This window comes from Cyprinus carpio, chromosome B1 (genome assembly GCF_018340385.1).
Source record: "Cyprinus carpio isolate SPL01 chromosome B1, ASM1834038v1, whole genome shotgun sequence".
Lineage (NCBI taxonomy): Eukaryota > Metazoa > Chordata > Actinopteri > Cypriniformes > Cyprinidae > Cyprinus > Cyprinus carpio.
The window spans coordinates 4,874,140-4,898,227 of record NC_056597.1 but is presented as its reverse complement, the minus strand read 5'-3'; the positions used below and the strand labels follow the sequence as shown (position 1 = coordinate 4,898,227).

The window sequence follows — 24,088 nt, the reverse complement described above, 5'->3', positions numbered from 1 at the left end:
GACAGTATATTTATTGAACAATAATTATTTTATTTTTCAAAATAAGCAGAAAATAGTACAAACTTTTCTAAAGTGACGGTTTTAAACAAGTATTAACTTATACATTATTTAAAAAACAAAAAAACATTATTTTAGTTTTACCCAATGCTGGTGGGCCTTTTACCCCGTGTTTGGAGTAAAAGGCCCCCCTTGCCACCTCATACATTTATAAGATTTTTAAACAACTTAAATTATTTATTTTCACACAAAAACTGTTGCTCCATTAATGTTTAATACAGCGTATATGTTTTTTCTGCAATTATACATTTTAGGCACGGTGAATAGCATGTTTTTTCTTGAGGTGGGCCTTTAGCCTCGTTGCACCCTACATCACTTAAGTAAAAATTTTGACAAATCTCTACTTACGTTTCATGAGTGCCAAAAAAGAAGATAGGAAACTTTATATTTGATGGTTTGACAGCTCCATATGGAATCTCATCAATCTGAAATGGCACAGTAGCATATATTAAACATGAAACAGCAGCATACATAAACACTAAATAGCAAAGCACTAAACATTATTAAGAAATTAAGTAGCATTTGAATGTAATGAATTAATAATAATAATAATAATAATAATAATAATAATAAAAAATAATAATAATAATAATAATAATAATAATAATAATAATAATAATAATAATAAAGGTAATTTGGTAGCGTTTTCTCACCCTTGCAGGCCAGTGGGGATAACCCTTCATTTTAGCAAAAATCAGATCACCAGGTTTGAAATCCCGAGCCATGTCCAGACAGATGGATCACCTCCTTTGAGACATATCAAAACATTTCCATTATTTGAAAAATGGCAATTTTCACCTGAGATTCAGAGCCAAATTACAGGAGCCTAAAAATTATTTCAGAAAGATGGCAGCATATTGATGTTAATTTTATACAGAGATTGGTAAGTCTCTTAATAAAATAAGTTAACTTTAGCAATGTTCCATGTTGCATTATGTGCCAGTGGTGACAATTCAAAATGTGAAAAGAGCACTTGACCATGTCAGAGCATTTTTAGCACTCAGACAGGTATGTCTATGCATACTGTTTTGAAAGAGGGAAACAAGATGCATTTCTAGTTTCAACATTACATATACTACACACATTCCTCTTTAAAATACAGTAAGTATTGGCTGTGTAATACTATGTGCTTACCAAGTGCTAAAAGTCCTTGCTTACAGAGTATTATCCGCAGGTTCTTGGCTATTTCCTTTATCTGTTACAGCTACTGGATAGAAGAGTCAGACCAAGACTGCTGTGCTTCGAACCGTGTCTCTGCATAATTCCACCCGACTACCTTGTGCATCTCTTCCTTTTTCTCTCTTCCTGTCATTCCTTTCCGCTCTCTACTCTCACGATCTCGCATACAATCTACTTTATTTAAAACTTCCCATTTTGATTATTTGATTCTTACATAATATGTCCTCATTTCTAATGCATTTGACCCAAATTCCTCATAAAACAGAGTGATAACAGTAATGATTTTTTCCCCCAACATATAAAACTATGAGAACAATAAACCCATTATACTGTTAAACAACTTACAGTGGTATTTAAAACACATACCCATTACGCTATGTGTACTGTATTATAATATAATCAAGTCACATCAGTACCTCAGGGTTAGATTATTGTAATGGTTTATTGGGTGGTTGCTCTGCACACTTAATAAACAAACTCCAGCTGGTCCAAAATGCAGCAGCTAGAGTTCTTACTAGAACCAGGAAGTATGGCCATATTAGCCCGGTTCTGTCAACACTGCACTATTAAACATTGTATAGATTTCAAAATCTTGCTTATTACTTATAAAGCCCTGAGTGGTTTAGCACCTTAGTATTTGAACGAGCTCTTATTGCATTATAGTCCTCCAGGTCCGCTGCATTCTCAAAACTCTGGACATTTCATAAAACCCAGACTATCAAAATCAACTGCGGGCAGCAGATCCTTTTCCTATTTAACGCCCAAACTCTGGAATAATCTACCTAGCATTGTTCAGGAGGCAGACACACTCCGTCAGTTTAAATCTAGATTAAAGACGCATCTCTTTAACCATGCGTACATATAACACACTAACACATTTCTTATATTGAAATCCGTTAAAGGATTTTTAGGCTGCATTAAATTGAACAACCAGAACCAGGAACACTTCCCATAACACCAGTTGTACTTGCTACATCTTTAGAAAAATCACATCTACACTAATATTAGTCTGTTTCTTTCTAATTCTGAGATCACCGTAGCCATCAGATCCAGTTGATATCCAGATCAGATGGTCACTGCAGTCACCTGGATTCAGTACGTATCCAGCCCAGATGGTGGATCGGCACCTAGAGATGACCTCTACAGCCCTGAATGTCAGCGGAAACCAGGACAACTAGATGAGCCCCAGAGACAGATCCCCAGTGAAGACCTTGTCTCCTAGAAGGCCACCGTGACAAGACCACAGGAACCAGATGAGTCCTCTGCACAATGTGACTTTGCTGCAGCATGGAATTGAACTGCTGGTTTCGTCTGGCCAGAGGAGAACTGCCCCCCGACTGAGCCTGGTTTCTCCCAAGGTTTTTTCTCCATTCTGTCACCAATGGAGTTTTGGTTCCTTGCCACTGTACCCTCTAGCTTGCTTAGTTGGGGATACTTAATATCACTATAATATAAAGTTGCTTTGACGCAATCTATATTGTTAAAAGCGCTATATAAATAAAGGTGACTTGACTTGTTCTTGCACTTTGTCCCTGAAGGCAGTTGCTGATGATAGGCAACAGACAATCTTTGTCATAGTGAGTTAGCAAATGCTTGTGGGCGTACCTGTAGTCGCTAAATTGACAGAGGAGCCATCTTGAAACAGCACGTCCAAGGGAACATGGGCCTCGCGCCCGTGTGCTAAAAAGAATGGCGTGAACCCGGTGAGATAAAGAAAGGTTCTTTTGGGCTTGTTGAAGACCAGTTGTGCCGCTGCATTTTGAATCATTTGTAGAGGTTTGATTGTGCTTGATGGAAGTTCAGCCAGAAGAGAATTGCAGTAGTCCAGCCTAGAAATGACAAGGGCCTGGGCAAGAAGTTGTGCAGCATGCTCCGTTAGAAAGGGCCTGATCCTTCTGATGTTGTGCAATGCAAACTTGCAAGATCAACCAGTCTTTGCAATGTGGTCTTTGAAGGCCAGCTGGTCATCAAAGGTTAGAACAACATTTCTGACTGAAGTTGATGGGGTAATTGTAGAAGAACCAAAATAAATCAAGAAACTCATACTTTACAATTTTAAGAGGTAGGTGATATTGTTTCATCCATGCCGGTTCATCAGCATGATGGCTTCGTCAGAGTAGAAGGAAAGCTCAATGTAGCAAAATATAGAGAACTTAGAAAGGTTATAGAAAGGTTATAGAAAACGTGCCCAGTCAGAGCCTGGGCCTGAACCCAATCAAACATTCCTGGAGAAATCTCAGAAAATCTCTGTCAGTCCATGTCCAACCTGACAGAGCTTAAGAGGTGAAGAGGTGAGGAGATTAATAGCAGGTAATTGGTAAATGATAATGTGCACAGCCAAAAAGACCTGAGGCTGTAAAGGTGCTTCACCTAAGAACTGAGTTATGGGTATGAATACTTAAGCAATATACAGTGTACAGTTTTTCCCTTTTAATACATTTCCAAAATTTATTTTTTTTGCTTTGTCAAAATGGTGTATGGAGTGTAGATAAATAAGAAAAAAGTAATTTAAAGCAGTTTAACATAAGTCAAAAACATCCATACATTTTTTAATTTTGCTAACATTTTCTCTGAAGAAAGATGAACCTGTATAGTGATGAAAGACAAAATATTCCTCACTGATGAGGAATGTTGAACTTTCTGTAATTTATTAGTCGGTGCGGAGCCATGCCTTAACAAACACTTTTTCATTAATAAACATTACCTAATTTTTCATTATATCCTACTATAATAAGGCTATAACAATCATTAATTAAGTATAACAATTAATCAATATTTTGTTTTAGTGTTAAAAAGTGAAAAGTGTATAAGCAAAACAAAGACAATTATCTTTTCTTGTAAAACGTGACACCAAGCTCATGAATTCGAAGTGAAAGCTCCAAAGTCCGGCTTATAACACAGCAAAAGAGGAATTCCCATTTACAAAATTTAAATTACAAATAATACTGATGAAAAAGAACGGGCTGATTGTTGAACACTCATTACCATAAAACTATAAACTATGATAAAAGTTCATCAGCATGCATTGATTAATGCCATGTTGTAGCAAAAAAAAAAACAACAACCTGCAAATGATGTGCTTGTGCAACCAAGTGAGAAAGTCGCAAAAGAGCGACCGGCGGGAAGAATGAATCTAGAGCCTATGGCCTAAACATGGCATTATGCGAATGCCATCAGTGAACAGGGCAAAAATATGTCAAAATGTATAAGACGTGTAGCCTACACAATCTACCCTATACGTGCATTGAGCGACCATGCGGTCCTCACCAATAACGGACCCATATAGCACACCAAGTTATGAAAAAATTATATCCCAATATATAGTTCATGATGATAAATTTCCCAGGAATCTGCAATGTCTATTTTAAAAAATAATATTTGTGTTAAGTCTCTGCATTGTTCCAAAGACGGCTCTAGTTCTCAACTGAATGGGCGGGAGAAGCATCACTAAATTTGGCCAAAGAAAATTTGTTAAAATCTAAAAAAAATTTCAGTCAGCATTTTGTGTGTACGGTTCTAATTTAAATTTTGGTTTTCAGCATAGCATTTAAAAATACAATAACCATTCTTTTTTTGTTTTTTTCTGTTGTGGTTAAAAAAACGAAAAACGAATGGACGCAAAAGTACACGGACCTTATGGTTACACAATTTCCACATGTTGCATTAAGAGGCTGTCATTTCAATCTAAGTTTTTGAATGAAAAATCCAGACCTCTCTGTACAAGGCTGCACGTTCATGACACTCTATTTGCGTTACAATTTACTCACAAAAAAAAAAAAAAAAAAATTTTTTACAAATCAAGATTAATAGGCTAAAACTGCGACATGAAAAACGCTCAACATGAAAAATCTCACCGTTACGGACCTTTCTGAAAGCAGAATTTATGCAAATTTATATAAATGCTTTAAAAACTTTAACAGATGTCTAGTAGCCTATTGGACGCCCCTTTAAAGAGAAATTCAACTTTCATTCAAATTATATAATTAGGGAGTATTTGCTTTTGTTTTGAATTGGTTCATTTAAAAGTAAACATTTTTGTCATGTATGTGAGGTACCCCAGTTTTTTCGTTATTTCATTATCAGGTAAAAATTCAAGTGATCACGCGGGTGCCTCCCTGTCATGCATGCGCATTAAAACTTTTCTGCACAAACACTTAAAAATGAATAGTAATAGAGCACATTTAATTTGGGTTAACGCTACAGTATGGAATCCGCATTAAAATAAGTCTTTACAAGTCTACATCCGAGACAGGTGCAGTTATAACCTAAATTTCAAGGCTATTAGACAAATGATCTGCCGCTCCTATTCGTTGCTCCGTGTTCTTGTTGCAGTCATAAACATGTTTTAATTTCTCTCATATTCTTTTTTTAATAAATCACTTATGCATTAAATAATAAAGATACAAAGCAGGTTAAGTTGAATTGTACAAATAATTAAAAAAATTTATAGATTGCAAAGAAGATTGCAGTTTCACATTTTGCATATGCATTACAAAGTGAATTATTTTTTACATGCAATGATACAAAATAAAAACAAACAAGATTTGTAATGAAGAAAAAATAGACAAATAAGAATAAATGATGTATTCCCTCAGCACATCTCTTGAGTGTCGCACTCTGCAGCATACACGGCGAACAACCAAATCTTGCAATCTCAGAGCAGATACAGTGAGTAGCGACACAAGTTATGTAAAACACATGAAATTTTTAAATAAGATAATAGAGACAATAAACATTATATGTCATTAAAATTAGTTTTGATGATTCGTCCTTCAGTCCACCTGTGCATTTCTGACCTGCACAGGGCTGAATCTTCGCGATGTTCTCATTGAGAATGCAATTACTAAAATGTTATTAGAATAAATTAATTTCTAATATGTTATGATACAGAAAGCCTGAAACAGATCACAGAAGTATATAGACCTACAGTTGGCTATCAGTCATCAGCATGATTATGAGAGAACTTAAGAGTTTAAACAGAGGATGTTTTATTAATCCTATCCCTTCTTTTCAGTTTCAGTGATTTAGCTAAATCGTGCCAAGTTTAATTTATCCGTTTCTTGTTTTAGTTAGGCCTAAATAATTGGAGTGAAATTATACAGTGCCTCACATTGTACTAAAATAAAGGAAAGAATAAATAAAATACACAACAGTTTCTTAATTAGCGAACAGCTGTCTTTTCCCCACGTAGTTTTTTGTCAAAATAAAGGACAGGTAACGAACATCAAAGTATCTGTATGACAAAAATGCATGCTGTTTTATTAAAGGAATTTTTATATATAAATTAAAAATGTATATGTGACAAATATTAAATAATCTAAGAAAGAATATTGACATTTGGAATCCACGTATGTAGCCTAGCCTGAAATAGGCTACCGCTTTTAATGCTCCAATGCAAACTAAACCACCATTTCTTTAAGGTAATATAACACATGATTTATATTATATAAATAATGCTGCACATGTTAAATGTTTCAAATCTAAAATATGGTGTAATACTTAGCTTAGCGTAAATATAAGCACAGGCTCTTAACTTGTGGTTAAAGCGCCACTCAGCGGTCAAAAGCTGCAAACAGGGCTCCAAACTGCTACTAAAATGGTTGCATTTGCGACCAAAAATATTAAATTGCGAGCTAAGTTTTGGCTGAGGTCGCCAATGGTTGCAACTAGGACTATGTATTTACATGTTATAACTTTGAAAAAATTGCATGTAATCCCTTTTTTCTGGATTGTTTTGCGATCACATAATTTGCTATGTTCATCTATTAAACATCAAAGATTTAGTGGAAAAAAAGTGTTTCAAACAGTCCTCAGCTCAGCCGCACAGCAGCCCTGATGCACACCTGCTAAACACAGTTCAGCTGTGTAGCACGAGAGAGATCGAAATGACAGAGACTGAAGAAGTGAAGGTGCAGAAGAGCAGTATCTATTTCATGCACAACTTGAACAAAATACAACAGGTAAAGCTGTCAGCTGTTTGGATATTGGCAGTATCGTTAACAACTTCTTAACAAGATTTCTCTGTTAATGCGTGAACTTTTTTGAAGCGCACTTGCCATCCAGTAATCGCAAAAAGCTTTGTGCTCTGTTACTTTTTAATAAAGTATGAGCTTTAAAATGATTCAAAATTCATAACGAAATACAAACAAATACAGTTTTTTGGCGCTCTTTAATGCAGCATGCTTTAGCACCTCAGTTCAAGTGGCAAGTAACCCATTTAATCTTTCTTTTTACTACTACAGTACATAATGAATGTGAATTAACATCAAAAGGTAGGCTATTTTATAAGAGAGCCTACAGTACAACTTACTGAAATGTCTAATGTAAAAGCTCATTCAGTGTTTCAAACTGCGGAAAACGTATAAAGCTTGTAAACATTGCAACGTAACATAGATTTAACTTTACCTCAGAATAACCATTCAGTGTCCATAAGCTCATCAGTCAGCTAGATAAATAACTATAAAGGGAAACATTTTGCTATATGTATGTGCTATTGCATTTTTTTTTTCCAAAATATTTTTATTAAGATTTTCTTCATGTATATACAATCACAATCTTGTTAATACAAGTCCATGTGAACATAATGACTGCATTACATGAATTTAAACCCAATAAATGTCACAGTCTTCAGCTGGGGTGCCCAGGAGGGCCACCAGATGACACTGTTTTCTGTGAGCACATGGCTTGTGTTGTGTTTGTTTGGTGCCATGTGCTCTCTCTCCTATTTTCTGACCCCACCCATCTTGTTACCTCATTTTAGTTGCTCCACCTGTGTCTCCCTCGTTAGGTTCCCTATTTATTCTCCTGGTGTCTGTAATCCTGTGCTGATCTGTTGTTTTCTATCATGGTGTTATGTCTGTTTGCAGTTTCTAGTCTGCCTGTTTTCCCCCTAGGGAAAGTCTTCGCCTCTTTCTCACCGTGACAGAACAGATCAGCCAGATTGAAGACTCAGCGGCAATGGGAATTTTTTTATACTCAGCTGCCAGACAACAAAGGATCCAGACCCTGGCCAATGGGCCACATCCCTGCCCACAAGACAATCGCCCCTTTGGGCTGTATGCGGAAGATCTCTTCTATGCAGGCCAGGGGCTAGGGTTTGAGGAAAGCACCCTCATCCACCTGTTTCTAGCGGGCCTGGATGAGCCTGTCAACTGGGAGGAGCTGGGGGAGCTGGATATGTGGTCCTACTGGGAGATGGTCGACCATGTCGTCTATCTGAAGGAGGTGGAACTGCTGGAGGGTGCCCCCTCCCAGTCTGGGCTGCTGTTCCAGAACCTTCTCAGGTCATGCCGGCTACTTCCAGGTTCTTGGGGTCATTCTCTGGGCACCTCGGGCTTAGACGCAGCATGAAGGATCCTTCGCTGATGTCGGTGAGGGAGGCAATGGCTGCCCGCAAGGTTTCGGAGGCGGCGGCGGCGTCCGCTCGCAGTCCCCCCGAGGCGGCGGCGTTCTCTCACAAGGTTTCGGAGGGCTTGGCGGTGACGTCCGCTCACAAGGTTTCGGAGGCGGCGGCGGCGTCCGCCCGCAGTGCCCCCGAGGCGGCGAAGGTGCAGTGCCCCCCGTGGTGGCTGAAGAGGCTGCAGTGTTCCCAGAGGTGGCAGACGAAGATGCAGTGCCACCCTCTCGGAAACGGAGGAGGAGAAGGAAGGCTTCTTCCGTCCTTCAAGGCCTGGAGGTCTTCCCAGATCCGGATGCCATCCCAGAGCCGCCCAAGCTTCTTGCCCTGCCGGGGCCACCCTTGATGTCAGCTCTACCCCAGCTGCTCGCCCTGCCGGCTCCCTCCTTGAGACAGGCTCCACTCTTGCTGCCTGCCAAACTGCCGGCCCCGCCCTGGCTCCTTGTTTACCTCTGTCTCCAGGCCCACTACACAGGCCTGGCCCGCCATCTCTCCCCCTGATCCACCTCCGTTCCACCTTCCTCTGGGATTTCTTTCGTTGGAGCATCTGGAATCCGCTCCTTAAGGGAGGGGTTCTGTCACAGTCTTCAGCTGGGGTTCCCAGGAGGGCCACCAAATGACACTGTTTTCTGTGAGCACATCGGTTGTGTTGTATTTGTTTGGTGCCATGTGCTCTCTCCCCTATTTTCTGACCTCACCCATCTGTTTACATCATTATTGTTTTAGTTGCTCCACCTGTGTCTCCCTCGTTAGGTTCCCTATTTATTCTCCTGGTGTCTGTAATCCTGTGCTGATCTGTTGTTTTCTATCGTTGTGTTATGTCTGTTTATAGTGCAGTTCCTAGTCTGCCTGTTTTCCCCCTCTGGGTTGTTTTTGTTAGTTTTGTTTCATTTTCTTATTAAAAGAAGGACCCTTCTGCCTGCATTTGAGTCTTCGCCTCTTTCTCACCGTGACATTAAAAGGCAAGAAATAAGCAAGAAAGAACTAATACAGTGAACAATGCTTCTCTCTTCAACATATGTCATTAATCATAGAAAATAAAAAACATAGTATAACATATAATCTTATCTCAAAGTGTACATTCTTCCACTTTTATTTAAAGTGAAATTTAAACTTAAGCTTAAATTGTGGAACTACCGGTTTCCTTGTCTCAAAAGTCCAAAAAATCATCTGTCAAATCTAAGTCCTTAATAAAGTCTATGAAAGGTCCCCAAATCCTATCGAATAAATGTTGTTTAGATTTCCTAATGTATGTTATTCTCTCTAGGGGGAGGCTGGACATCATCTGCTTTAACCACTGGGCGGCACTGGGTCTGTTCACATTCTTCCAAGACAAAGCTATACATTTCTTTGCAGACAACAAACTTATATTTATAAAAGTACATTCAGTTTTGCTATAATTATGTTTGTCTGGGTAAAAAGCTAATAAAAACAATTTTGGGTCCAAAACTATCTGTTTGGAAGTAATTTTTTCAATTAAATTTTTTACCTCCTCCCAGAAGATTTTTATTTGCCTGCATTCCCACAAGCAATGTATTAGAGTCCCTTTAGAGCCACACTTTATGCATACATCCGGTATATTATTATTATATTTATTTAGTTGTACAGGTGTAATATATACGCGCATGAGCCATTTATATTGTAGCATTCTAAGATGGCTATTTAAAGATATGGTATGAGTTTTAACACAAGCCCTTTCCCACTCCTGCTCTTCAAGCGATAATGACAGGTCCACATTCCATGATATAAGTTTATCCCTCGAATTCTCTGCTACAGTGGAGATCAACAGATTATAAAAATCAGAAATAATGCCTTTTCTCAACAACTTTTCAAGCGATGTAAGGGGAGTTTTACTTAGATTACTATGATTTGCTTTCACAAAACTTCTCAACTGAAGGTATTTAAAATTGTTTTTTATCAAGTTTAAATTTGGATTGTAACTCTTCAAAGGACATAAATATATCAGACTCTGATGGATAAAGGTCATTAATTGTTTTAAGTCCTACCGATGCCCATCGTTTGAAGTTGCATCTGCCCTTCCTGGTACAAAGAGCTGGTTGCCCCATATTGGGCTAAATTGTGACAAAATGTTTGATTCTTTGAAAGATTTACTTACATCATGCTAGACTTTAATCATATTTTTAAGTATTGGATTTCTAGTTTGTTTCCGTAGGTTTTTTGCCCTGTCACAATACATGAATAATGGGAGAGATAATTTTAAATCATGAGACTCCATTTCGACCCAATGTGGATTGTTTTTGCTTGAAAAGTAAAAGATGATAGTCCTTAACTGTGTGGCCCAATAGTAGAATTTGAAGTTGGGACATTTTAACCCTCCACCATCGAAGGGTAAATAGAGTAAGGAAAGACGAATCCTAGGCCTCCCATTATTCCATATAAAGCCCACAGTAATTTTTTTCAACCATATATAAAAGTTTCAGGAGGAGGTGGCAGTGGAACATTTTGAAAAAGGTAAAGTATCTTTGGCAGTACATTCATTTTTAGAATATTGACTCTTCCCATTACGGATATAGGCATGGTTGTCCATCTGTTAATTGATGCTATTGCATTTTAATATTTTTACTTAACCTGTTGTCTACATGATTCAACTCCTATAAAATTTCATTTTACTAATTAAGAAAAACAGACTGAAAGTGTGAAAGACATACACTCTTAAAAATAAAGGTGCTTAAAAGGTTCTTCACAGAACAATTTTTGGTTCCACAAAGAACCATACAGTCAAAGGTTCTTTAAATAACCATCTCTTTCTCAACTTTTTGAAGAACCTTCTTTCGCCTCAAAGAACCTTTTGTGAAATGGCGGTAAAAAGCCATTTCACAAAAGGCACATTCGTAAAAAGCACATTCTGGTTGGCCACCTACTGTAGCTTCTATACGCCCCACAAACACTTAAACATATGCCTAATATTAGAGCCTGACCGATAATGGGTTTTTGGGGGCCGATGCCAATATTAGGGAGTAAAAAAGACTGATACCGATATATCGGCTGATATTCTTTATGTACAGGCTATATACAGCATATAGCCAACATAAACAGAATATATATATATAGACACTTCCTGTTTCTCATTTCTCACCATAAATTAAGCGTCTCGCCACGGGCAAACCGTTCGAGTTATCAAAAATCCCCTGGCAATTTTGCATCCCCAATGTCTTGAGATCATGTTTACCAAGTTTTGAGGCAAATGGTTGGAAAACCTCATAGGAGTATATCAAATTCCAGAGCATGGACTTTTTAAACAGCCCTAAATAGCTGACTTCCTGATGGGCGGAGCCTTTGACATGAAAAGGCGAAAGTTGTTCGGTTCAATGAGATCTATAAGTGTACAGAGTTTCATGCAAGTATGTGTGAGCTATACTTAAAGATTTCTGACTGTGCTCCAGGGGGCACCGTAGAGCCCCTGTGCCACACCCGAGTCCCAGTCTCTGCGGCGTCCCAACTATCATTAATACGGAAGTTTTTTGAGTTTCATGAAATTCTATGTATGTTATCTGCCTCAAAATCACCAGAAAAGAATATTCAGGTTTGACATGTTGCCATGGCAACAATATTATAGATATTAATATCCCCCGAACAGTTTTATATTGGACGTGTTTTGTCATTATTCTGATGAAGTTTGAAGCAAATCGAGTAAAAATAAGATGCTGAAATATACTTGCGGCGGTAGCTACCTCCCAAAAATTATCCATGGCACGAAAATGGTCTACTACATGTGACAAATAAAAAATGTGTAATTTTTAACAATATTTAAATTTATTGAAATTCATTTTAATTTCATGCTAATAGTATGCATTATTATATGCATTGTAAATTATGCAAATTACAGCATTTAAATGGTAGAGTTCTCCTTTGTCATATAGTGTCTCTCTCAGTGAATGGGACACAGATTTTACTGATACTAGTCTATATATCTATATATTCTATACATTGAATAATATATGTCAAATAATGTTCTTAGTGGGGAAGCATCCCAGCCAGAAACTACAATAGTTTACTATGAATAAAATGGAAATTAAATTAAATACAATTAATTGTGTAACCAAAATACCAATAATGCCCAGAAAAACAAACAAACAAACAAAAACTTAACGTGTGACTTTTAATCATAAACAAGCCGGAAATACACCGGGACTCTTATTTTGAACTGTCTATACTATTGCGGGCTGATCCTTCTGATGAGAGAGAAAACATGCATTCTTACAACCATCTAAAACATATTATATAAAGATCATAAAGTAGACATTGTTATAATGCATCAACTCGAGTTCATAAGCAATCGCTTGGCATAAATGTGCACTATTCATTGATTGAGAATCACTTTGAAGCAGTCTGAAGCGCATTAAATCATTTTGAAGTTTAATAATCGATAGGCTGTATCGCGATTTATGTTTTTCCATCCCCAAAATATAAGCACGTGTGAAGGTCAGTGGGAGTAAACAGCTCTTGCACATACAGAATGAGCAGATACGAATGGTGTAGAGCGAGGGGAGATTTCCCACTAGATAATCGATCACGGATGGTTTCATTATTTTGGGCGGATAAAAAAAATATATGGATAAAAATAATAAAAGCAAAAATGTTTCTCCATATACTTGGGCAGCCATTAATATACCATTATTCAAACACCAATTAAATACTATTATTTATAAGCACAACAATTATACAACCCAAAACTATTAGTCAAACACCATAACCTATTAGTCAAACATTATTTTATTTTATTTTTTATTCATTTTTATTATTATACCCTCATTGGGGGCTGAGCCCCCCCCCCCAAAATGAAAATCCTAGAATAGCCCCTGCTTCTTGTTTATTTAACAGTTGTATTAATCAATATCACATTTCTCATAATAAGCATTAAAAGCTGTCACTAAATCTTAGTTTATCTAGATCTCACAAAGTTCTATTATAATCAACAAAGCTCTCTAAACTGCACAATGAATCTCTTAAGGGTGTTTTCACACCTAGCTCGTTTGAGACCTCCAAACACTCTAAGCGGTTGTAGTGTAGTGATATCGCGAGAACAAAGAGGAGTGATCACGAGAGTTGAGAGAGCGGTCATGTAGTTGAGAATGCGAGAACGTGCTACTTTTTTGCATTGTATTGGTGCTCCAGTGCAGAGGTTTTTTGCGAATCTCCCGGGTCCCAAAGATTCATATATGGAGACTGTAAATGCACTGGATGCTTACATTACACCACGAAAAATGTTGTGCTGGAAAGACATAAATTCTGACTGAGCTCTCAACTACAAGATGATACGATTGACCCATTTGTGCACGCGTCAAGGGAACTGGCCAAATTTTTGAGTTTGGAGCTTTAGAATGTGATATGATAGGAGATCAACCCGTAGAGAAATGTGCACATAGACGATTAAGAGATAAACTCTTGCAGGAAGAAGAGCTTAGGTTGGAAAGAGCATTAACTGTTGTTAGAATTTTTGGGCATTTCTCAATCGCTGTCCACTAAAAGATCAAGCACGGCAGTAGGGAGGAGGCTACTGTCGAGTGGAGCAGCATTGGGGAAATCCTTGTCCGCGACTCTCCTTCCGGGAAGATTGCAATGGGCAACCGGCTCTTACGATTGCCAGGCCCTGGTGGATTCCGGAGCGGAGGGCAATTTCATGGACTTGTCGTTAGCCAGGCACTTCCGCATCCCCATCACTTCACTCCGGCGACCCACTGCAGTCCACGCACTCAATGGTCAGACATTACCCACCATCACGCACACTACGGATCCCATCACGTTGACGGTAGCGGGTAACCACACTGAGACACTGGAATTCCTCCTCACTGACACTTCCCTCAGCCCCATAGTTCTCGGGCACCCCTGGTTGATCCAACACAACTCCAGGGTGGACTGGTGCCAGGGCTCCGTTTCCACCTGGAGTAATCAGTGCCATGCCTCTTGTCTTGTGTCTGCTCATTCGTCTGTGTCTAGTTCTGTGTTTTAGGATGAGACGGTGGATTTGTCTAACGTGCCCAAGGAGTACCTTGACCTGAAGGAAGTGTTCAGTAAGTCCCGGGCTGCTTCTCTTCCTCCCCATCGTCCCTATGACTGTGCTATAGACCTTATGCCAGGTACGTCTCCGTCTAAGGGCAAGTTATATTCACTTTCTACTCCTGAAAGGGAGTCCATGAAGAAATATATTTCTGATTCGCTGGCTTCCGAGTTCATCCGCCCTTCCTCTTCTCCAGCGGGGGCGGGGTTCTTTTTTTGTGGGTAAGAAGGATGAATTGCTGCGACCTTGCATTGATTACCGAGGGCTGAACAACATCACGGTGAATAATACCTATCCTTTGCCGTTGATGTCTTCAGCCTTCGAGAGGCTGCAGAGAGCATCAATATTTACAAAACTGGACTTACGTAATGCTTATCATTTGGTCCGCATAAGGAAGGGGGATGAGTGGAAGACAGCATTTAATACCCCCAGGGGCCATTTTGAATATTTGGTCATGCCCTTCGGGCTGTCCAACTCCCCTGCTGTCTTCCAAGCACTAGTCAATGACGTGCTGAGAGACATGGTAGATCAGTTCATTTATGTCTACCTGGATGACATACTGATATTTTCTTCTTCTCTCCAGGAACATGTTCAGCACGTCAGGCTAGTGCTCCAGAGGTTGCGAGCGAATGGGCTTTTTGTCAAGGCGGAGAAATGCACTTTTCACGCACAGTCAGTTCCATTTTTGGGGTACATTGTGTCGTCCGAGGGAGTGCGCATGGACCCCGACAAGGTTAAGGCTGTGGTAGATTGGTCAAGTCCAGATTCCCGCAAGGCCCTGCAGAGGTTTCTGGGGTTCGCCAATTTTTACAGATGTTTCATTCGTAATTTCAGCCACCTAGCCGCGCCTCTGACAGCGTTGACCTCCCCCAGAACGACGTTCAGGTGGTCTGGTGTAGCCGAGGCTACATTTTCCAAACTAAAGAGCCGCTTCGTTTCAGCTCCCATTCTTGTTGCCCCTGATCCATCACGTCAGTTTGTGGTGGAGGTGGACGCGTCAGAGGTGGGGGTAGGTGCGGTTCTCTCCCAGCGCTCTTCCTCGGACGACAAGATGCATCCTTCCATGTTTTATTCCCATCGCTTATCACCAGCCGAACGCAATTACGACATTGGCAACAGGGAATTGTTGGCGGTCAAGCTTGCATTGGAGGAATGGCGTCACTGGTTAGAAGGGTCAGTGGTTCCTTTTATAGTATGGACCGATCATAAGAATCTGGAATACATCAGATCTGCTAAAAGACTCAACTCTAGGCAGGCTCGGTGGGCCCTTTTTTTCGGAAGTTTTGATTTTTCTCTTTCGTACCACCCGGGTTCTAAGAACATCAAACCCGATGCTTTGTCGCGTATTTTTGACCGTTCCAAATGCCCGTCTACTCCCGAGTGTATTTTTCCCAAGAGACTAGTCATCTCCACACTCAGATGGGAGATTGAATCGAAGGTCATGACGTCCTTAGAAGGGGTAACGCCTCCGCCCGGCGGTCCACCGGGTCGATTATTTGTGCCTGAGAGAGTTCGGTCCGACGTCATACGATGGGGCCATGGTTCCAATGTAGCTTGTCATCCAGGAGTTATTAGAACCAAGTTTTTGGTTAAGCAACGGTTCTGGTGGCCTGGGATGGCTCGCGACATCCGGGAGTTTGTTTTGGCGTGTTCGGTTTGTGCCATGGGTAAGACTTCCAATCGCTCCCCAGATGGGTTACACCAACCGCTGTCTGTTCCTTCGAGACCCTGGTCACATATCACTCTAGATTTTATTACCGCCCTCCCAGGGCAAGATGGTCATTTTGACCATGGTGGACAGGTTCTCGAAAATGGTTCATTTCATTCCCTTGCCCAAATTACCTTCTGCCAAGGAGACAGCGGTGGCTGCCGTAGAACACGTCTTTCGTTTACATGGCCTTCCGATGGATGTGGTCTACGACAGGGGGCCCCAATTTGTATCCAAATTTTGGCGGGAGTTTTGTAAATTACTGGGGGCTACGGTTAGTCTGTCCTCAGGTTTCCATCCCCAGAGCAATGGCCAAACCGAGCGGGCCAATCAGGATCTTGAGAGAGTGTTGCGATGTTTGGTCTCTAACAACCCTTCCTCCTGGAGTCAGCAAATTTCTTGGGTTGAGTACGCACATAACTCGTTGCCAGTGTCGGCTACGGGACTATCTCCGTTTAAGTGTAGTCTAGGTTACCAGCCATCAATTTTTTTCCCAGTCTGGAATCCGAGGTCGCGGTCCCCTCCGCTCACACCTTTGTCCAGAGGTGTCATATGGACACCCGTGGGAAAGAAGCACCAAGGCCCAAGCCGATCGCCACCGGTCTAAGCCTCCCGTATACGTCGTGGGTCAAAAGGTGTGGCTTTCATCCAAGAACATTCCTCTGCGTTCCGTGAGTAATAAACTGGCTCCCAAATTTATTGGTCCGTTCACTGTCACCAAGATCATTAGTCCGGTGACGGTCCGCCTCAAACTACCTCCCGCGTACAGGAGGGTTCGCCCCGCATTCCCTGTCTCCAAATCCTGTACCAATTTTTTTTCACTCCCATATTAATCCGCCTGTCCCGGTTTCCCCCCCCCCCGCATCTCTCGTAGATGGGGAGCCAACTTATACATTCGATCGTATTCTGGACTCGAGACGAAGGGGACGCGGATTTCAGTACTTGGTGGACTGGGAGTGTTAAGGTCCGGAGGAGAGAAGTTGGGTTCCTGCTAGGGACATACTGGACCACTCCCTTATTGATGATTACAATCAACAGGTAGGTCCTCCTGGGAGCTCCAAGAGGCGCTCCTAGGGGGAGGGGTTACTGTCACGGTTCATGAATTCACCGTCTCAGCTTCTCTGTTCGTGCGGTTGTGTTGGAGGCGTGATTACCTATCACTCTGATCACTGCCACCTGCCATCACTGCACTCATCACCGGGGCTATTTAAACCTGTGTCTCACCCAGTCATGTTGTCAGATCGTTTCAGTGTGTTGGCGGTTCCAGCTGTTCACTGCTTCCTGGTCTGGTCTCTTCGTCCCGGATTCCTGGATCCCGCCGGTTTGGTTCGCCCATGTTCACATTGTCGAGTACTTGAGTTTAATAAACCTCTGTTTTACTCGCTATTGGATTCTCTTCCTTTGTTTCCACACCAGACGTAACATAGAGAGGCTGAAGATGGTCGTAGATACAGGAAGTGGAAGAAATTTCATTGGAGAAGAACTGTATCATAGATTGTTTGCACAAAAAAGTTAACTAAAACCAAACAAAAGAGAAAATTCTTCGCCTATGCACAGACGCACCCTCACCACTGTGTGGGATTTTTTGAAGCACATTTAAAATGGAAGGATAATGAAATGAAAGATGACATTTTTGTAATCAAAGGAAGTGTTGAGCCAATGTTAGGAAGACGGTCATGCTTTGACTTAAAGATTCTGAATACCACAGATCAGGTCGCTGCAATTGAAAATTCGCCAGAAAGATTTTTGAAACTTGATGCTGATTATCACTCTTTGTTTAAAGGACTGGGACAAATCAAAGGTTACAGCCATAAAATATCAGTGAATGAAAATGTCACATCTGTAGCTCAAGCTTTAAGGAGAGTACCCTACCTGATGGTAAAGGCTGTGAATCAAGAGTTGGACAAAATGCTTGAAGATGGCATCATAGAGGAAGTGCACAAAGGATCAGAATGGGTGTCAAAAATTCTTGTCATTCCAAAAATTACACTAAATATGTAAGACTTTGTGTAGATCTGAGAGAAATTAATAAAGAGGTGGTAAGAGAAAGACACCCAGTACCAACAATAGACAGTATATTGGAAGCAATGCCAGGGAGCAAAGGTGTTTGCAAAACTAGATTCCCATAAGGGTTTCTGGAAAGTTGATCTGGCACCTGAATCCAGACAAATGACTACATTCATTACGCAGCGAGGCTGCTACCGTTTTAGGAAGGTTCCATTTGGATTGTGTGTCGAGTGCTCCTGAAGCATACCAGAAGCCATGGGACTCCATGTTAAGTGGGATGCCAAGTGTGGTGTGCTACATGGATGATGTGGTCGTGTTTGCTGAAAATGAAAATGAGCTGGAGCAAAGACTGAGAAATGTTTTTCAAAGATTCCAAGAAAATGGACTGACATTGAATAAAGAAAAATGTTTCTTTGGACTTAAGCAGATTGAGATTTTGGGTCATGTTGTCCACAGCAGATGGAAATAAAAGCAGACCCACGAAAGGTTGGAGCAGTTTGTAATGCTTCTAGACCCAAAAATGTGGCCACAGTTGCGTTCAATCTTAGGCACTTGTGGATTTTGATGAAGTTTGTTCCCAATTACGCAAAATCTGTCTGAGCCTCTCAGAAAACTGACCAGACAAGGTCAAGAGTGGCAGTGGTCATCTGAAGCAGAAAATGCATTTTAAAAGATGAAAAAAAGAATTAACTAGTGAGCCATGCCTAGCATACTTCAACATAAGCGCTCCAACAGTATTGATTAGTGATGCAAGTCCAGTCGGACTTGGAGCAGTTTTGCTGCAGACACAAGAAGATGGAGCTAAGAATCCTATAGTATATGCAAGCCGCTCTCCCCACGGAAAGGCGTTACTCTCAGATAAAGCGGGAAGCCCTAGGGTGCGAGATGGTCGCGGATGGAAATGCAATGGACAATGTTGCAGACTCACTTTCTAGACTTCCTTTACCAGAAACTGAGGGCAACAGAATCCCAGTACCAACAATAGACAGTATATTGGAAGCAATGCAGGGAGCAAAGGTGTTTGCAAAACTAGATTCCCATAAGGGTTTCTGGAAAGTTGATCTGGCACCTGAATCCAGACAAATGACTACATTCATTACGCAGCGAGGATGCTACCGTTTTAGGAAGGTTCCATTTGGATTGTCGAGTGCTCCTGAAGCATACCAGAAAGCCATGGACTCCATGTTAAGTGGGATGCCAACCCCCGCATTCCATGTCTCCAAATTGAAACCTGTTTTTCACTCCCATATTAATCCGCCTGTCCCGGTTTCCCCCCCGCCGCATCTCGTAGATGGGGAGCCAACTTATACATTCGATCGTATTCTGGACTCGAGACGAAGGGGACGCAAATTTCAGTACTTGGTGGACTGGGAGTGTTAAGGTCCGGAGGAGAGAAGTTGGGTTCCTGCTAGGGACATACTGGACCACTCCCTTATTGATGATTACAATCAACAGGTAGGTCCTCCTGGGAGCTCCAAGAGGCGCTCCTAGGGGGAGGGGTTACTGTCACGGTTCATGAATTCACCGTCTCACCTTCTCTGTTCGTGCGGTTGTGTTGGAGGCGTGATTACCTATCAATATGATCACTGACACCTGCTCCTTGCACTCTCACCGGGGCTATTGAAACCTGTGTTCACCCAGTATGTTGTCAGATCGTTTCAGTGGGTTGGCGGGTTTCGGGTTCACTGCTTCTGGGTCTTGGTTCTCTTGTCCCGGAAATTCTGGATCCCGCCGGTTGGTTCCAAAGGTTCACATTCGAGTACTGAGTTTACTAAACCCTTGTTTTACTTGATCGGGATTCTATTCTTTGTTTCCACACCAGACGTACATAGAGAGGCTGAAGATGGTAGTAGTCCGGAAAGTGGAAAGAAATTTCATTGGAGTAGACACTGTCTCAGAGATTGTTTGCCAAAAAAGTTTAAACTAAAACAAACAAAAGAGGAAAAATTCTTCGACTATGCACAGAGCACCCTCACCACTGTGTGGGATTTTTTGAAGCCATTTAAAATGGAAGGTAATGAAATGAAAGATGCCATTTTTGTAATCAAAGGAAAGTGTTGAGCCCGGTTAGGGGAGAGGTCTGCTTTGACTTCAAGATTTGAATACCACAGATCAGGTCGGCATTGAAAATTCGCAGCGCCACGATTTGGAAACTTGATGCTGATATCACTCTTTGTTTAAAGGATGGACAATCAAAGGTTACGCCCTAAAATATCAGTGAATGAAAAGTACATCTGTAGCTCAAGCTTTAAGGAGAGTCCCCTACCTGATGGGTAAAGGCTGTGAATAAGAAGAGTTGGACAAATGCTGGATGATGGATCATAGAGGAAGTGCACAAAGGATCAGAAAGGGTGGTCAACACTTCTTGTCATTCCAAAAATACCCTAATAGGTAAGACTTTGTGTAGATCTGAGAGACATTAATAAAGAGGTGGTAGAGAAAGACACTCAGTACCAACAATAGACAGTATATTGGAAGCAATGCCAGGGAGCAAAGGTGTTTGCAAAACTGATTCCCATAAGGGTTTCTGGAAGGTTGATATGGCACCCGAATCCAGACAAATGACTACCTTCTTACGCAGAGGTTGCTATCGTTAGGAAGGTTCCATTTGGATTGTCGAGTGCTCTGAAGCATACCAGAAGCCAATGGACTCCATGTTAAGTGGGGATATGCCAAGTGTGGTGTGCTACCGGGATGATGTGGTCGTGTTGCTGAAAAGAACATGGAGCTGGAGCAAAGACGGAGAAATGTTTTTCAACGATTCCAAGGGAAAAGGATACTGGACATTGAATAAAGAAAAATGTTTCTTTGACTAAGCAGATTGAGACTTTTGGGTAATGTTGTCACAGCCGAGAATAAAAGCAGATCAACGAAAGGTTGGAGCAGTTGTAAGCTTTAGACCAAAAATGTTCACAGTTGCGTTTCAATTATTAGGCACTTGTGGTTTTTGTGAAGTTTGTTCCCAATTACGCAACTCTGTCTGAGCCTCTCAAGAAAACTGAAAGACGCAAGGTCAAGAGTGGCATTGGTATATGAAGCAGAAAACTGCAATTTAAAAGATCTGAAAAAAAGAATTAACTAGTGAGCCATGCCTAGCATACTTCAACATAAGCGCTCCAACAGTATTGATTAGTGATGCAAGTCCAGTCGGACTTGGAGCAGTTTTGCTGCAGACACAAGAAGATGGAGCTAAGAATCCTATAGTATATGCAAGCCGCTCTCCCACGGAAAGGCGTTACTCTCAGATAAAGCGGGAAGCCCTAGGGTGCGTATGGGCGGTGGAACAATGGACAATGTTGCAGACTCACTTTCTAGACTTCCTTTACCAGAAACTGAGGGCAACAGATATGTGGACACGTATATGGACAGAGTGTTGTCTGTAAATATGATGGATGTACAAGCCTTGACTCTTAAGGAATTTAAAAGAGCTACAATGGAAGATACTACCATTACGCAGCTGATTTCCATAGTGGAGACAGGACAGTGGCCTGCTACAATTCCTGAAAGCCTACATCCATACAAACACAGCTTAGATGAGTTGTCAACCCAAGATGGTCTTTTGCTGCAGGGACACAGGATTGTTCTTCCTTCCACACTAGTTCAGCAAGCTTTAAGAATGCACATGAAACACATCAAGGTGTAATTCGCAGAAAGCAAATTTTGTAATGNATGTTCACATTGTCGAGTACTTGAGTTTAATAAACCTCTGTTTTACTCGCTATTGGATTCTCTTCCTTTGTTTCCACACCAGACGTAACATAGAGAGGCTGAAGATGGTCGTAGATACAGGAAGTGGAAGAAATTTCATTGGAGAAGAACTGTATCATAGATTGTTTGCACAAAAAGTTTAACTAAAACAAACAAAAGAGAAAATTCTTCGCCTATGCACAGACGCACCCTCACCACTGTGTGGGATTTTTTGAAGCACATTTAAAATGGAAGGATAATGAAATGAAAGATGACATTTTTGTAATCAACAGGAAGTCGTTGAGCCCTGTAGGAAAGACGGGGTAACAATTGCGTTTGACTTTAAAGATTCTGAATACCACAGGATCAGGTCGCCCTGCAATTTTGAAAATTCGCCAGAAAGGATTTTTGAAACTTGATGCTGATTATCACTCTTGTGTTTAAAGAGACTGGGGACAAAAAGTCAAAGGTTCCCGCCAAATTAAAATATCAGTGAAGATGTTTGTGTTAAAAAAAAGAGGGGGGAAAAAAAAGAAGGCACATCTGTAGGCTCAAGCTTTTAACGGAGTAAGTACCCTACCTGATGGACAGGCTGTAAATAAAAGAAGTTGGCAAAATGCTTGACAGATTGGATCATAGAGGAAGTGCACCGCAAAGGATCAGAATGGTGTGTCAAAAAAAATTCTTGTCATTCCAAAATACAACTAATATGGTAAGACTTTGTGTCGATATGAGAGAAATTAATAAAGAGGTGGTTTTTAAGAGAAAGCCACCCAGTACCAACAATAGACATGGTTGGATTTATGGAAGCCAAAAAAAAGAACCAATATACCACACACAAAAAGAGCGATATGCAGGGGAGCAAAGGTGATTTGCAAAAACTAGAAGATCCATAGGGTTTCTGGGGGAAAGTTGATCTGGCACCTGAATCCAGACCCAAGGGACTACATTCTACGCAGCGCGGATGTCCGTTTGTAGGAAGGGTTCCATTTTTTTTGGATGTCCGATGTCCTGAAGCATACCAGAAAGCCATTGGAACTCCCATGTTAAGTGGGTGCCAAGTTGGTGTTGCTACATGGACCCCCATGATTGGTCGTCTTTGCTGGGAAAATGTGGAAAAAATTGAGCTTGAAGCAAAGGACTGGAGAAAATGTTTTTTCAAAGATTTCCAAGGAAAATTATGGACTGAAGCAATTGAAAAAATTTTTTTTAAAGAAAAAGTTTCTTTGGACTTAAGCAAGATTGCACGATTTTTTGGGTCATGTTGTCAAGCCCCAGATGGAAAATATAAAGCAGATCCACGAAAGCAGGTAGTCAAGGTTGGACCGCAGTTTGTTTTTTAATGTTCTAGACCAACAAAAAAAAATATGTTATGTTGCCACCGTTGCGTTCAATCCGAGGCACTTTGGATCTTTGACATTGAAACGTTTTGTTCCCAATTAAGCAACAAAAAAAAAATCTGTCGAGCCTCTCAGGACAACTGACCAGACACGGTCAGAGTGGCCAGACGAGGGAGTGGGTCATCTGGAAAGCAGGAAATGCATTTAACAAAAAAGACTGAAAAAAGATTACTTCGTGACATGCCTAGAATACTCAACAGTAAGCGACTCCACGTCAGATGATGATGCAAGTCCAGTCGGACTGGGGCAGTTTTGCTTCTTTGCAGACACAAGAAGATGGAGCTAGGGGAATCCTTATAGGATTTATGCCAACGCGCCTCTCCCACGGGAAACAAGGCGTTACTCTCAGATAAAGCGGGAAGCCCTAGGCGTTGCGTATGGCGGGTGTGTTGGTATTTTTTGTTTGTCTGGATTGTTGTTGGGAATGTTGTGGTTCTGTTGGATTTGTGTGGTGTTTTGTGTGGTGTGGTTGGGGCTTTTGTGTTGTGGTGGATGTGATGTTGTGCTATGTTGTTGAACCACTGGAAAATGTTTGGTTGGGGATGTGTTTGTGTTTTTGTGTTTTGGTGTTTTTGGTGTGGGTTGGTGTGCGGTTGCGTGGTTGTTGTTTAGGTAGTTTGTTTTTGTGTTTGGTG

At 40.9% G+C, this 24,088-nt stretch overlaps 1 pseudogene; it reads right to left on the bottom strand.

The window, feature by feature from the left end:
• The window catches only part of LOC109048290, a 334,436-nt pseudogene that overhangs the window by 117,033 nt on the left and 193,315 nt on the right, over nt 1–24,088 (bottom strand).